This window comes from Siphateles boraxobius, unplaced genomic scaffold, assembly GCF_051911475.1.
Source record: "Siphateles boraxobius isolate OS27281-9 unplaced genomic scaffold, OSU_SipBor_1 6, whole genome shotgun sequence".
In the NCBI taxonomy this organism is placed as follows: Eukaryota; Metazoa; Chordata; class Actinopteri; order Cypriniformes; family Leuciscidae; genus Siphateles; species Siphateles boraxobius.
In genome coordinates this window covers 695,607-709,632 of record NW_027509186.1, presented here as the reverse complement: position 1 = coordinate 709,632, position 14,026 = coordinate 695,607, and the positions used below count along the sequence as shown (strand labels likewise).

The 14,026-nt window shown below is 40.2% G+C and overlaps 1 long non-coding RNA gene and 4 other non-coding genes across 5 annotated transcripts; 1 reads left to right on the top strand and 4 right to left on the bottom strand.

Annotated features, from left to right (window-relative positions):
- Positions 1-929: 929 nt before the first annotated feature.
- trnat-agu (transfer RNA threonine (anticodon AGU)) lies at positions 930-1,003 on the bottom strand. The gene has a single exon. It is a non-coding gene; the product is annotated as a tRNA-Thr (tRNA).
- Positions 1,004-1,945: 942 nt separating this feature from the next.
- Positions 1,946-2,511, top strand: LOC143715753 (uncharacterized). Its single transcript, XR_013195882.1, has 3 exons — positions 1,946-2,049; positions 2,199-2,314; positions 2,410-2,511. It is a non-coding gene; the product is annotated as an uncharacterized LOC143715753 (long non-coding RNA).
- An 8,393-nt stretch (positions 2,512-10,904) lies between these two features.
- trnat-ugu (transfer RNA threonine (anticodon UGU)) lies at positions 10,905-10,978 on the bottom strand. The gene has a single exon. It is a non-coding gene; the product is annotated as a tRNA-Thr (tRNA).
- A 719-nt stretch (positions 10,979-11,697) lies between these two features.
- trnat-agu (transfer RNA threonine (anticodon AGU)) lies at positions 11,698-11,771 on the bottom strand. The gene has a single exon. It is a non-coding gene; the product is annotated as a tRNA-Thr (tRNA).
- A 537-nt stretch (positions 11,772-12,308) lies between these two features.
- Positions 12,309-12,397, bottom strand: trnar-ucu (transfer RNA arginine (anticodon UCU)). Its single transcript is given in 2 exon segments — positions 12,309-12,344; positions 12,361-12,397. It is a non-coding gene; the product is annotated as a tRNA-Arg (tRNA).
- Positions 12,398-14,026: the final 1,629 nt, after the last annotated feature.

Sequence of the window (14,026 nt, the reverse complement as noted above, 5' to 3'; positions counted from 1 at the left end):
TCTACACTCTCGATAGTCATGCCTAAAATGTTTCCTGAGCCTTCTTCTGATATGAAAGGGCAAAATCCAGAAAGATATCCATGTATTATTCTTCATATATGTAAAGACTTTGTTTGTACAAATATCCATAGGCTTGACCATATCAATCGGTAGTAGCAGATTTCAGGCCTAAGCCAGGAACTTGCAAACCATTCTTGAAGCGCATCTGCACCACATATATATATTTGTTTTATTATCTCTCTCATTTAATACAGGTGAATCAAATAATTGATTGATAAGTAACGTACTGGACGATCTGACTTGGGTGTGCTCAATAAGGAAAAGAAGAAAAATGTGCTGCGTAGGCTTCTGAAAAAGTTGGAAAACTCCAGCTTTAAGCAAATGTCAGTCTGGTAAAGACGTCTGTGCAAAGGGACACCATTCGTGACTCTGGTGGGACCCAAAAAAGGGACACTTTTTAAAACCTTCATTTGCAACCGAAAAGACCAGATTGTCTTTCCTGCCAAGACTTTCACATCAGAGATGATTGAATGACTACTCTTAGAAGCGACAGATAAGACACTGCTGGGATTCGAACCCAGGATCTCCTGTTTACTAGACAGGCGCTTTAACCAACTAAGCCACACAAAAGTTACTGCCTCTGGTTCGATGCTTTTGTATACAAAGTCTAAAAGAGGTAGCATGTCAGGAGAATAGCTGATTACATCATGAATAGGTCCCTTTGAAGTTACAGGATTATTTCCAAAACCTGAAAGGTGTGCAGGCTTCTGTTCCATTGTGCCACAGAGCCACAAAAGACAAACTTTAAGACGCTATTGCATGCACATCACTTCTTAGATTTCCACATTTTGTGCAGATGCACACTGTTCAGCATGCAAAGATTTACATATGTAAAAGATTAAGTGAGCGGTGCCCACATCCTGTGGCATAGGCACTGCTGGGATTCGAACCCAGGATCTCCTGTTTACTAGACAGGCGCTTTGACCAACTAAGCCACAGCGCCACTTGCTGAACCTTCTACAATGTGTTGCTATAAAAAGTCTAAAAGAGGTAGCAGGTCAGGAAAATAGCTGATTACATCATGAAAGAGGTTAGGGGATTATTTCCAAAACCCGGGGGGCATTCAGGGCTCTGTTGAAGAAAGAGGGGATATCTGAAACTCTCAATACTTGTGTCTGAAATGTTTTTGGAACCTCCAGTTACAATACATCTAAATTCTGTCTCAGCTGGGAGAAATGGAAAGCAATCTCTGCTATGCTTTCAGCTGATCTGAAAGACAAAATCCAGAAAGATTTTCATGAATTATATATTCATATTTGTAAAGTACTGTGGCCGAGAAGGGTCACAACACATACAAACCCCACAACAACTACATATTCAGAAAACACATACAAATTCAGAAAACACATGCAAACAACGCCACAACAACTACATATTCAGAAAACACATACAAATTCAGAAAACACATACAAATTCAGAAAACACATGCAAATTCAGAAAACAACTTTGTCGATTTCACATTCGCTGCAAATATTCGCAGCACGAGCAAATAGGGAAACAAACTGCAAACTGCAAAAACACAACGGAAATGTTTCCGGGGGGGCCATAATCAGTGACGGACCCGCATCCATCCGGTTGTCTTAGCGCTATTTTTTGAATGTGTGCTGTGCTTTTCTTGTCTCAAGAGGTAAGTGTTTCTCTTTCATTATGACAGACTTGTCGATGTGCTCTGATACCGAAGTGGTTTTGTGTGTTTTTAACATATTAAGTTATTGTCCCCATAACGTATTAGTCTGCCAACGTTGTTAGCTGGAAACTAAGTTAGCTGGCTAGCTCGCGTCTGGCCATTAAATAGATGCATTACTGGCGTTTGTACAATGTTGTCCTGATATCTGAACTATTTATTTAATTTTTAGTTTGAAATGTTCTGTCCGTATTGTGCCGAGCAACTGGGGGACGCTCCCAAGTTTTGCCCGTCGTGTGGTCTGAACGTGGGGTTCCTTACGGTGTGTCCATCCACGTCATCAAGCCTAGGCCGTGGGCCTACAGGTAATATCCCCTTACTGTGCTCCCATTTTAACGTTACTGTGCTGCATTGAATTGTCCCATGGTTTTAGCTGTCAGAAAGGTGGCAATTTATCAACCAATCACAAAGCATAGCTATAATGAATCAGTGTGTGTGTGTGTGTGTGTGTTAGTGAATGAGACAAGTATCCAAGGAAGAGCAGGTCAATTCATGAGGTTCAGGGAAGTTAAAGAGGCTGAGAGGAGGACCTTTTCAAAGGCTAAAAAGAAACCAAACATTATGGTCAAGGTAAACTAATATGGAGGTTTAGGTCACAATGTGACTATTACACAGTACACACAGTCTTAAACATGTTTGTTTTTCTTCTTTTCTTATTTCTGTAGATTTCAATTGGCATAATGACCAGAACAAAATATGGGTTAAAACCTATAAGAGGGAAAACTTTGCCATTAAATGTTGAACCCCTGTGGTCATCAAAACAAATTTTGCCACCTGCTATAAAAAAACAGCGAGATTTTAATCAAGACATGATGTACGATGGAGAATATGTCCTGGTATATCCTGATGGCTCTCAGGTACAAAATATACCAGGCACAGACAAACCCTTTGTCCTTGAACATTATAAAGAGGCCATTGGAAAGTCTTACCAGAGGATCGTACTGTACATCTGCCCCCTTCAGGATTCGGGTAAGTATTGAAGTACATGTATGTAAAATAATAATAATAATAATTGATAATGGTTGGTAATTAAGTGAGTTCTTAATTTAATTTGAGCTGGTTGTAAAATTGCCATATATTATACCTAGCCTAATAATGATGCATCATTTTCTCTTTCCAAGGTCATGGAGATGACTCCTCTTCAGAATCCGATGATGAGGCATTTGCTAGCCTTCCACTGAAAATGTAAGTTTCTCCCGCTAATTTGAGACCTGTGCTTGTGGTTTTTGATTATCCACGTATTTCACAGCATTCATTTATTTTTTCTTTCAATTGCGAGAAGGAATAGATCGAGCATGTTGTGCTCTTTAAATCATATTAACAAATATCTATATTATGATTTAAATTAAATTATTCAAATTATTTGTTTGTTTTAGTTTACCAAAACAATGTCCACCAACAGTGTCCAGGCCATCTGATGGGCAAGTATGTATTATTGTGTAATGTTATTAAGTTTATGTTAATGATGTAATTATTGTTAATTTGTTTGGTGTTATCTCTACTTTCATAAACAGGCCAATGGAGCAGGACCAGGACCCAAAAACACCACATCATGTGACTTCTACAAGTAAGTCACAATGGATTCAAATTGTTCGTTCATTGCACTAATACTTTTGGCTCTGGGTTTAGCATGAAATATTGACTGCTGAATGTAATGCATTACAGTACCAAGTATAACACTTTTTACTGTAATTTCACAACCATCTTGTTTTAGTATTTCATTGTTCCTTTAATCCACAGCACATATACCAAGATCTATGCACCAGTTGTCATTGACAGCAGTTGCTCTGATGTTGAGGACGTAGACAATTTTCAGGAGGAAGACAGGTACTTTGATAGAAATAATGCTGTCAACCTTTGTTGTTGTTTTTTTTGTTTGTTTCCCCAGATATATTACATAGTTCAAGCTACATTTGGCATTTTACCTGGTTTCTGTTGCCATACAATTATTAAAGCAAATATTCAAATTGTATATATTTTTTTACTTACCCCTAAACCGAAACAAAATCTGGCAGAAATTATTGAAAGCTTGCAATGTGTGCTTCATGCTTATGCCCATCACATTTCATCACACACATATGGTGTTCTCACTGTAATGGGACCATAAAAGATTTATATTTTAATTATCCAAATAAAAGGCAGTGTTAATTTTTCTCTTTCTTGTGTTGCAGAGACGCAGATATTGGACTGACGGCTGCAGACGTTCTGTCAAATCTGTCATACAACATTAACACAAAAAGCTGTAGCAGGTTAAATATAAACCGTGCTAATGTCTGGGATAGTGCTCTGAGGGGATTCAAACGTTCCTCATTTGACCCCACCTGTAGCCTTTTGGTCAAATTCACTGATGACATCGGGCAAACAGAGGAGGCTGTGGACACAGGAGGGCCTACACGGGAATTTCTGACACTCTTGATGGACGCCATTAAAACCAGTCGATTTTTTGAAGGCAAAGAAGATGGCAAATACCTGTCATTTGATAGCAAAGGTAATTCACTTTTTGTCACATTTTGACAGTATTATAAATCAATTTGAACTAACCGTGGAACATTGCCATTGTTAGCTGCAGAAGGTGATGAGTATTTCCATGTTGGAAGAATGGTTGCTGTCTCCATTGTACATGGTGGTCCAGGGCCTCGATGCTTTTCCCCAAGCTTCTACCAGTACCTGGTTGGTAAAGTTAAGACCATTGAGGCACCAATTGAGGATATACCTGATACTGAAGTCAGGAATGTTCTCCTTGAGGTAATTGTAATTATGTGTTTCTAAGAATATTCAAGAATTTTTTTTTTTTATATTTTGATGAACAATCAACAATTTGGACACCCCAGTAGCTTGAAAAACCAGTGTGATATTGGAATAAAACCAGTGACTTCCATGCTTTGTCACTAATATGTAGTCTAAATTCCAACCAATACTCACTTAAAAAAGTTGGGTTAAAATCGACCCAACAGCTAACCCAATGGTGGGTTGATGTAGCACCGACCTATCGTTGGGTTATTTTAACCCAATAAATTAGGTAACTAGTTTTACCCAATAAATTGGGTTGCAAAAAACGAATCTGTTGGGTTATTTGGCCAAAATGCTTTAATCAAACTATTATTAATATTAATTATAATTACTATTATTTCCATGAAAATAACTCACTCACTCACAACTTAAGTATATTAACAATGCTTTATTTACATCCAATTAGACATTGCATTCAAAAGTTATTGTTGCAAGTGTTTCAATAAATAAAATAAAAAAAAGTAATGCAATTATAAACTGCCTCATAAGGCAACGTGTTGAAGGGAACACCTCCAGGCACAGAATATTAATGTTAAAATTAATTAATTTAGAGTTATGTTTTAAGTTCTAAGAAACATGGATCACAAAAACACAAATAAACAGTTGTAAACATTACAAGTTGTAAACATTTTCATTAAGTTATTGTTTGCAATTGCTTTCATTTACTTCCTTAAAATAAGAAATTCTTTCAATAAATAAATAAATAAATAAATAAATAGAAGTAATGCAATTATAAACTGCCTCATAAGGCGACAGTGTGTTGAGGGAACAGCTCCTGCCACAGAATGCTAAAATTAATTTAATTACAATTATGTTTTAAGTTCTAAGAAACATGGAATACAAATACACAAACAAAACAAACCAAAGCTTGTCCAGCTTATCCAATTATAAACTGCCTAAGTAGGCGACAATGAGTTGATGGAACTCCTCCTGGCACAGAATATGATGTTTTATTAACAAAGTTCGGGAGAAGCACGTTCAGATAATTAACACGGGTGGAGAGCACTCAGCAATCATGATTAAAACGTGTATATATAGACTCAGCAGTCTCACCTCATTTCTCTGACAGTTTAGCAGCGTCCCTCCACCACCCCTTCTCCACTCTTCTAGTCCTAAACCACTTTACATACAGGGGGGAGTACTCTGGGTTCGGGCCGAATTCCGAGCTCGGAGCCCTCCCCCCGTACAGCACGCCAAATACGCATTATACTTTATTCCCTTTAATTGTATGTAAGTGTGAACTCGTGAAATATTGTGTGTTGTAGCAACTGCCAAACAGCTGCCGCAGGCGTTGGATACTCAATGTCTAAAACATAAAATAATTTAAAGCATGTATCCACAGCTTGTAAAAGGCTGTCTTGCTCTAGTGCCGCTCCTCCCAAAATGACGAAGGCTTGTGAGCAGTTGAATTTTTCCCCAAGCTGCAGGACATGAGGGAATTGCCTCCGTTGCTCCTCCTCCTCCAAATACTTGATGATGTTTGTTCCAACCTTTAAATAGAAATTTTAAATGGTAAATATGCACAAATGGATCAAATATTACCCCAAATGTGTTGTCATAAATGATGTACCTACAGGCTGTAAATCAACAAATGCTTGTTTTGCCTCATGGTAAGAGGGCCGAACCATCTTGCAGCCTGTTTTGTGTGGCAATGGAGGAAGGATAGCTGGCAGGGTTTTTAAAGCAACATCTCCAAGAGTGTCTTTACATAAAACAGAAAGAACAATGGATTAATCTTTAAACAAGTGCATTATATCATAGACAAAATATTATAACTTGACATGAAAGTACAGAGCTGTTGTGCAGGATTTTCTCACCAGAAGAAATGTTATTGGGTACACAAAATAACCCAACATTTTTTAGAGTGTACAGACAGTGTTTTTATTTTACTCTAGATTAAGAATGCTAGGACACTGGAAGAACTCGTGGAACTCGCAGATAAGCACTCCAGCATGCTTCAGACAGCAGGATGCTATAATGCCTGAGGACACTGGAGGATAAGGAAAAAGTTGTGGATAGTTACATCCAGTGGTACTTCACCTACCGCAACCATGTTTCCTTCCAGAGGTAGGTCACTCTGACTACTTTGTAAGAATTCAAACGAGAATTTGAATGAAACTCAAATGAGTGTCTAACAAATGTGAGTCCTACTGGCAATAGCATTAAGAACTTACCATGATCTGCCTCTTCCCCTCACCCACAACCCAACCCGGTAATAGGTTCAAGGATGGCCTGGCTACCCTCAACTTTTTCAACGCTCTGGAACAGCATCCCCCAATTTTCCTGCCCTACATGTGTTACAGTGCGGAAGACCTGACAGCCGAGAGTGTAGAGTCACTGTTCCGTCCAGAAATGAGCCCAACTGGTAGCTCAAATCGCCATGAGGAGGAGAGAGTGCTTGGCTACTGGCTGGACTACTTAATCCCTGTAAAAGGTATAATTTTCTGTATGTTGTTTGAAGTGAAGTTCACAAATGGATGATAAATCTCAATGTGTTTCTTTACTCCCAACCCCCACAGAGGAAGGGTCAGGGATGTCCTTGCAGGACATTCTGATGTTCGCCACAGGCCTGAAAGAAATCCCAGCAGCAAAATTAATACCACAGCCTCAACTCACATTCCAGAAACACTCAAGGTTTCCTGAGGCTAATGTCTGCGCGAACACATTAAAACTCCCGATCTTACCCTCATATGAAATCTTTGAGGAAGCCATGAATTATGGAATCAAGAACGCTCCAGGATTTGGGCTCCATTGAGGTGTCAATCAGAAATTAATTATCAGTGGCAAATTTGCATTATTGTTTTTACTGTTTGCATTGCACTTTGCACTGTTACATTGTTTACAGAAATCCATTTTTTTTTTATAAGAAAAGGTGCAAGTTTCTCTATTTGGAAACTTTTCATGGCAGATTTACATTGCTGTTACTGTTCGCACTTTACTATTTGTATGGTTACATGGTTTACAGAAGTCCAATGATTTTTTGTATAAGAAAAGGTGCAAGTTTCTCTATTTGGAAACTTTCCGTGACAGATTTACATTGCTGTTACTGTTCGCACTTTACTGTTTGTCAGTATTTTAACAGTTAAAAGAAATAAAATAATTTTTATAAGAAAATGTAAGTTTGTCTATTCTGAAACATTTTGCAAGAGCCATCAGAATGAAGTTTATTTGTTGTTGCATAAATTGGTCATGAAATGTTACCGATCTAGCATGAAAGTCACCATTAGCTTCAGGATACCGTATTTATCAACACTGTTAACACCAAAAGCATACATTGTGATGGTGGAAAAAGTAAGGGAAGTCATTGCAATCGATTAATATCTTTGCTTTTAATTTAACCTTTAATTTAAGGTGTCCATATCAGTACACCACACTGGAGGCAATGCTGTCTGAAAGAAAATAAACTGCCTACACGTCTGTTAGTTCTCTCTCTCAAAGACCAGCCATTTCCTTAAGTCTAATGTAGTTGTCAACAGCAGCTGGCCAGTTGATGGGTGGAGCGAGCTGGCTCTGTCTCTCCAAGTTGGCAAAATATGCTTGGAGGTTAGCATCTCCACACAAACTGTTTGTGGGTGGCAGAAGGTCTTTGAACTCCTGTAACACTTGGGGATCCACTGGGAATCCACAATCCCTTCCACCAAACCTAAGGCCGCACAGAAAGCACAACAGTGAACTCATTTGAATAGTGTTTAAATCTCAAAGGGAAACCAACCAAACATTTATTGAAAATGACAATACAGGTGTTACATACAAACCTGTGAGGCAGGTTGTAAATGGTATCAGGTTTCCCAGATGGACAGAGAGACTGCCGGACGGGTCTGATGGTATGGTTATTCCAAAGCTCTCGGTGTTCATCAAGCTCTTTCTGAAAGATGCCCAGGAACACATACCGTACAAGGCACTTGTGTTCATGGGTGCCATTGAACTAGTGTCTCTCTCTCAGGTCACTGAATAAATCCATCCAGAACTGTGTCCTAATAATGGAGTACAGTGATTTTAGTTTTGTATAAATGTTTCTAATACAAATACTTAAATTATGTGACAGTCTTGGAAAACAACATTCTGCACTGCATTCACCATTTGACTTATTACAATTTGAAACAGTCAACCATGCACACTAATCCTTTTACTTATCATAACTATTGCACAATCGGCAGTACACAGCCTGATCCATGTATGACGCTCATATAAATAAGCCTACATTTTCAAAGTCAGCATTGTATGGTGCCAACCCAGCATAATATTACGAAAAGATTACAGAAATATGAAACAGTATTGAAAAATATGTGAGTAACAGTATTGTTAAACGTACCTCTGTTTCCTGAAAAAGGACCACCAACTTTCAATCCTTTGATTGGCAGTTGAAGTGCCATACATGTGGCTGAGAGAACCTGCAAAGTCATCGGTGTGGTCCTCTCTTAAAGAACAGTGGATGGCAGCCATGTCTCCATTTTCTGTCCCACAGTCTGTCCTAAGACGAGCCGGAAGGCCACAGCTCGAAACACACTGCAGGTAATGGTGAGCTATTACTGCAGGGTCGTTGTTGGTGCTGCCACTACTGAGCCACATAACCCGCCTTGAATACCCATCGATGCAGCCACTGATGGCAATCCCAAAGGGCTTGAGCTTGTCATAGCCATCCACGTGCCACACCTGATTGGGTCCTGCAGAGCAATAGGATCGCCTAACAAACCTGCGCCTATGACGGAGAGATACTCCTGTTGGATTTAATAATCTGAGGGCTTGCATGACATCGTCTTGTTTCACTGTCAGTGAATGCTTCTGTCTCAGGGTCTGCCACATAGCCCTGTAGCCCAACAGCTGTCCTGAGCCGTCCAATTCACTGGTGATGGCAGCATTCACAGTCTCCAGTGGACTGTAATTTGCACTCCGACTTAGATTTAGCCGTTTCAGCCTTCTTTTTTAGAGTTTTCAGGCTCATTACAATACCATGCTTTGACTCCAAAAAATCGCGAATAACGTCGTTGGAGTGGTCCTTTCTAAAGTAAGCACGTATTAGGTCATCCTCTGGACCGACACAACACACACACACACACACACACACACACACACACACACACACACACACACACACACACACACACACACACACACACACACACACACACACACAGACAGAAAGATTAATTATAAAAACTAATATGCTTTAATGGGGTTGATAAATTTATAAATAGGAACACAGTAAGGGGATGTTACCTGTAGGCTGACCCTCCGTAAGGAACCCCACGTTCAGACCACACGACGTGCAAAACTTGGGAGCGTACCCCAGTTGCTCGGCACAATACGGACAGAACAATCTATTTAATGGCCAGACGTGAGCTAGCCAGCTAACTTAGTTTCCAGCTAACAACGTTGGCAGATTAATACGTTATGGGGACAATAACTTAATATGTTAAAAACACACAAAACCACTTCGGTATCAGAGCACATCGACAAGTCTGTCATAATGAAAGAGAAACACTTACCTCTTGAGACAACAAAAGCACAGCACACATTCAAAAAATAGCGCTAAGACAACCGGATGGATGCGGGTCCGTCACTGATTATGGCCCCCCCGGAAACATTTCCGTTGTGTTTTTGCAGTTTGCAGTTCGTTTCCCTATTTGCTCGTGCTGCGAATATTTGCAGCGAATGTGAAATCGACAAAGTTGTTTTCTGAATTTGCATGTGTTTTCTGAATTTGAATGTGTTTTCTGAATTTGTATGTGTTTTCTGAATATGTAGTTGTTGTGGCGTTGTTTGCATGTGTTTTCTGAATTTGTATGTGTTTTCTGAATATGTAGTTGTTGTGGGGTTTGTATGTGTTGTGACCCTTCTCGGCCACCGTAGTAAAGACTGTTTTGAATACATCCAGAGGCTGGATCTCAACAATAGGAAGTAGCAGATTCTGGCCTAAGCCAGTGGTTTTCAAACCATTCTCGAAACCTCCCAGACGCTATACATTTTCGTTATCTTCCTTATTTCAAAAGGGTTAATTGAGCTACTTAGTAGAGTACTCAATGATCTGACGTGGGTGTGTCCAATAAGGGAGATGAGCAGAATGTGAAGGGTAGGCTTCTGAAGTAGTTTGTGGACCCCAGTTTTAAACATATGTCTGACTCACAGAGACATCAGAGCAAAAGAGGCCACTGACTATTCTGGTGGGACTCAAAACCACAACCAGGGAATTTCTCCATTCGCATCCTAGAAGTCCAAAGTTCTATCCATTGTACCATAAAATGACACACTTCAGGGAAGTATTGCATGCGCAGCACTTCTTAGTTTTTCCAGTTTTGTGCAGGAAAACACAGTTCGTCATGCAAAGACTTTCATATGTGAAAAGGTTAAGCACTCCCATATCCTGTGCCAAAGGCACTCCTGGGATTTGAACCCAGGATCTCCTGTTTACAAGACAGGCGCTTTGACCAGCTAAGCCACAGCGCCAGATATGGTGAAATTTGTTGGTAAAACAAGTCTAAAAGAGGTACCACATCAGGAAAACAGCTGATCACGTCATGAACGAGGTCCCTTAGAGGTAAGAGGATTGTTTCCAAAACACGAAGGCCTTTCACACCTCAAGGGAATGTCTGAACTCATTTAATTTTGGCTCTACACTCTCGATAGTCATGCCTAAAATGTTTCCTGAGCCTTCTTCTGATATGAAAGGGCAAAATCCAGAAAGATATCCATGTATTATTCTTCATATATGTAAAGACTTTGTTTCTACAAATATCCATAGGCTTGACCATATCAATCGGTAGTAGCAGATTTCAGGCCTAAGCCAGGAGCTTGCAAACCATTCTTGAAGCGCATCTGCACCACATATATATATTTTTTATTATCTCTCTCATTTAATACAGGTGAATCAAATAATTGATTGATAAGTAACGTACTCGACGATCTGACTTGGGTGTGCTCAATAAGGAAAAGAAGAAAAATGTGTTGCGTAGGCTTCTGAAAAAGTTGGAAAACCCCAGCTTTAAGCAAATGTCAGTCTGGTAAAGACGTCTGTGCAAAGGGACACCATTCGTGACTCTGGTGGGACCCAAAAAACGACAACCTTTTTAAAACCTTCATTTGCAACCGAGAAGTCCAGATTGTCTTTCCTGCCAAGACTTTCACATCAGAGAAGGTTGAATGACTAATCTTAAAAGCCACAGATTAGGCACTGCTGGCATTTGAACCCAGGATCTCCTGTTTACTAAACAGGCGCTTTGACCAACTAAGCCACAGCAACAGTTACTGTCACTGGTTCGATGCTTTTGTATACAAAGTCTAAAAGAGGTAGCATGTCAGGAGAATAGCTGATTACATCATGAATAGGTCCCTTTGAAGTTACAGGATTATTTCCAAAACCTGAAAGGTGTGCAGGCTTCTGTTGAGGGACAAGGGAATATCTCAAGCCATTTATTTCTGGATCGAAACTCTCAGTACTCGTGTCTCAAATGTTTCGGGAACCTCCAGGTACGATACATCTAAATGCTGTTTCAGCTTGGAGAAATGGAAAGCGTGTTTTTTTTCTTCTTTTTTTTCTAGGTAGGTGGCCAACAATAGGTTGTTGCAGATTTTGGCCTAGGCCAGTGGATTTCAACCTATTCTTATTTAAATAGGTGACTTAAGTTAATTAGTAGAGTACTCTGTGATCTGAGTTGGGTGTGTCCAATAAGGGAAATAAGCAGAACGTGAAGGGTATGCTTCTGAAGTAGTTTGTGGATTCAAGTTTTAAGCATATGCTTGTCCAACACAAAGACATCTGAGCAAAAGAGGGTATGCACGACTCTGGTGGGACTCGAACCCACAACCTTTGAATACCTCCATTCACAATCTAGAAGTCCAATGCGCTATCCATTGCGCCACAGAGCCACAAAAGACAAGCTTTAAGACGCTATTGCATGCACATCACTTCTTAGATTTCCACATTTTGTGCAGATGCACACTGTTCAGCATGCAAAGATTTACATATGTAAAAGATTAAGTGAGCGGTGCCCACATCCTGTGGCATAGGCACTGCTGGGATTCGAATCCATGATCTCCTGTTTACTAGACAGTTGTTACAATGTTTTCTTAAGGCTTATATCATTCTTTCATTCTAATGGAATGTCTTGTTAATGCTAATGCTAATGTAATGTAATGTTTTACATGACATTCCTTGAATCTTGTGTCATGACACTCCACCCCATGCCCCCAAACCCATGACATTTCATTCCAAGAAATTTCCAAGAATCCTTGCCATGAAATTCTACTACATCTTCTTCCGGTAAACATCACAACATGTTATTTCGTGAAATTCAGTTGATTCAATTAACATGTCCATTTTTTTCTGAAATGTCATGACTTGAAATTCCAAGTGCCATAGAATCCCATACATTGCACTAAAGTGTTACTTTAAAGGTCATTTACTGCAGGTCAGTGTTACTTTAATGTTTGGTTAATTCTAGCATGAACTGAATTGCAGTGCTTTGTCAACATTACTGCATTTCTGGATAAACTTGCCAGAGGGTTAAAGACTCTAGCTTGAGCCCGCAGCCAAAGGTTAGGTTTGTCAGAAGTGGGATTAGAACCCATGCCTCAAGGGGAGACTGCGACCTGAACGCATCGCCTTAGACCGCTCAGGCATCCTGACATGAAGGTTTTAAGCATATGCTTGGGGATAAAATCTTGTATAACCAGGCCAGAAACAGATTGACAAAGGAGATCAGAGTTGCTAAAAGGAACTACTCTGATAAACTGAAAAACCAGTTTTCATCCAACGACCCATCATCAGTCTGGAATGGCCTGAGGAACATTACCAACTACAAGTCACCATCCCCTCGATCTGTGGACAATCAACACCTGGCTGACGATTTAAATTCATTTTACTGCCGGTTTGAAAAGCCCTCATTCACACCACACACCCGGTCTGATCTGCACTTCACACATTCAGCATCACCTCCTGTTCTCCAATTATCACTCCCCCCTCCTGCCATCCAACCTGAGCTTAAGGTCTGTGTGGAGGACGTGAGCCGAGTCTTCAAAAAACAGAAGACTAGGAAAGCCTCAGGCCCAGACGGCATCTCATCTGCTTGTTTAAAAGCCTGCGCTGACCAACTGGCCCCGGTCTTCACGCAGATCTTCAACAGATCATTGGAGCAGTGTGAAGTTCCCTGCTGCTTCAAACGCTCCACTATCATTCCTGTCCCCAAAAAACCCAAAATCACTGGACTTAATGACTACAGACCTGTCGCTCTCACGTCTGTGGTCATGAAGTTGTTTGAAAGACTGGTGCTGGCCCACCTGAAGGACATCACTGGACCCCTGCTGGATCCCTTTCAGTTTGCTTACAGAGCAAACAGGTCTGTGGATGATGCAGTCAACATGGGACTGCATTATATCCTGCAACATCTCGACAGACCAGGGACTTATGCAAGGATCCTCTTTGTGGACTTCAGTTCGGCCTTCAATACCATCATGCCTGGTCTTCTCACAGCCAAACTGACCCAGCTCTCCATACCA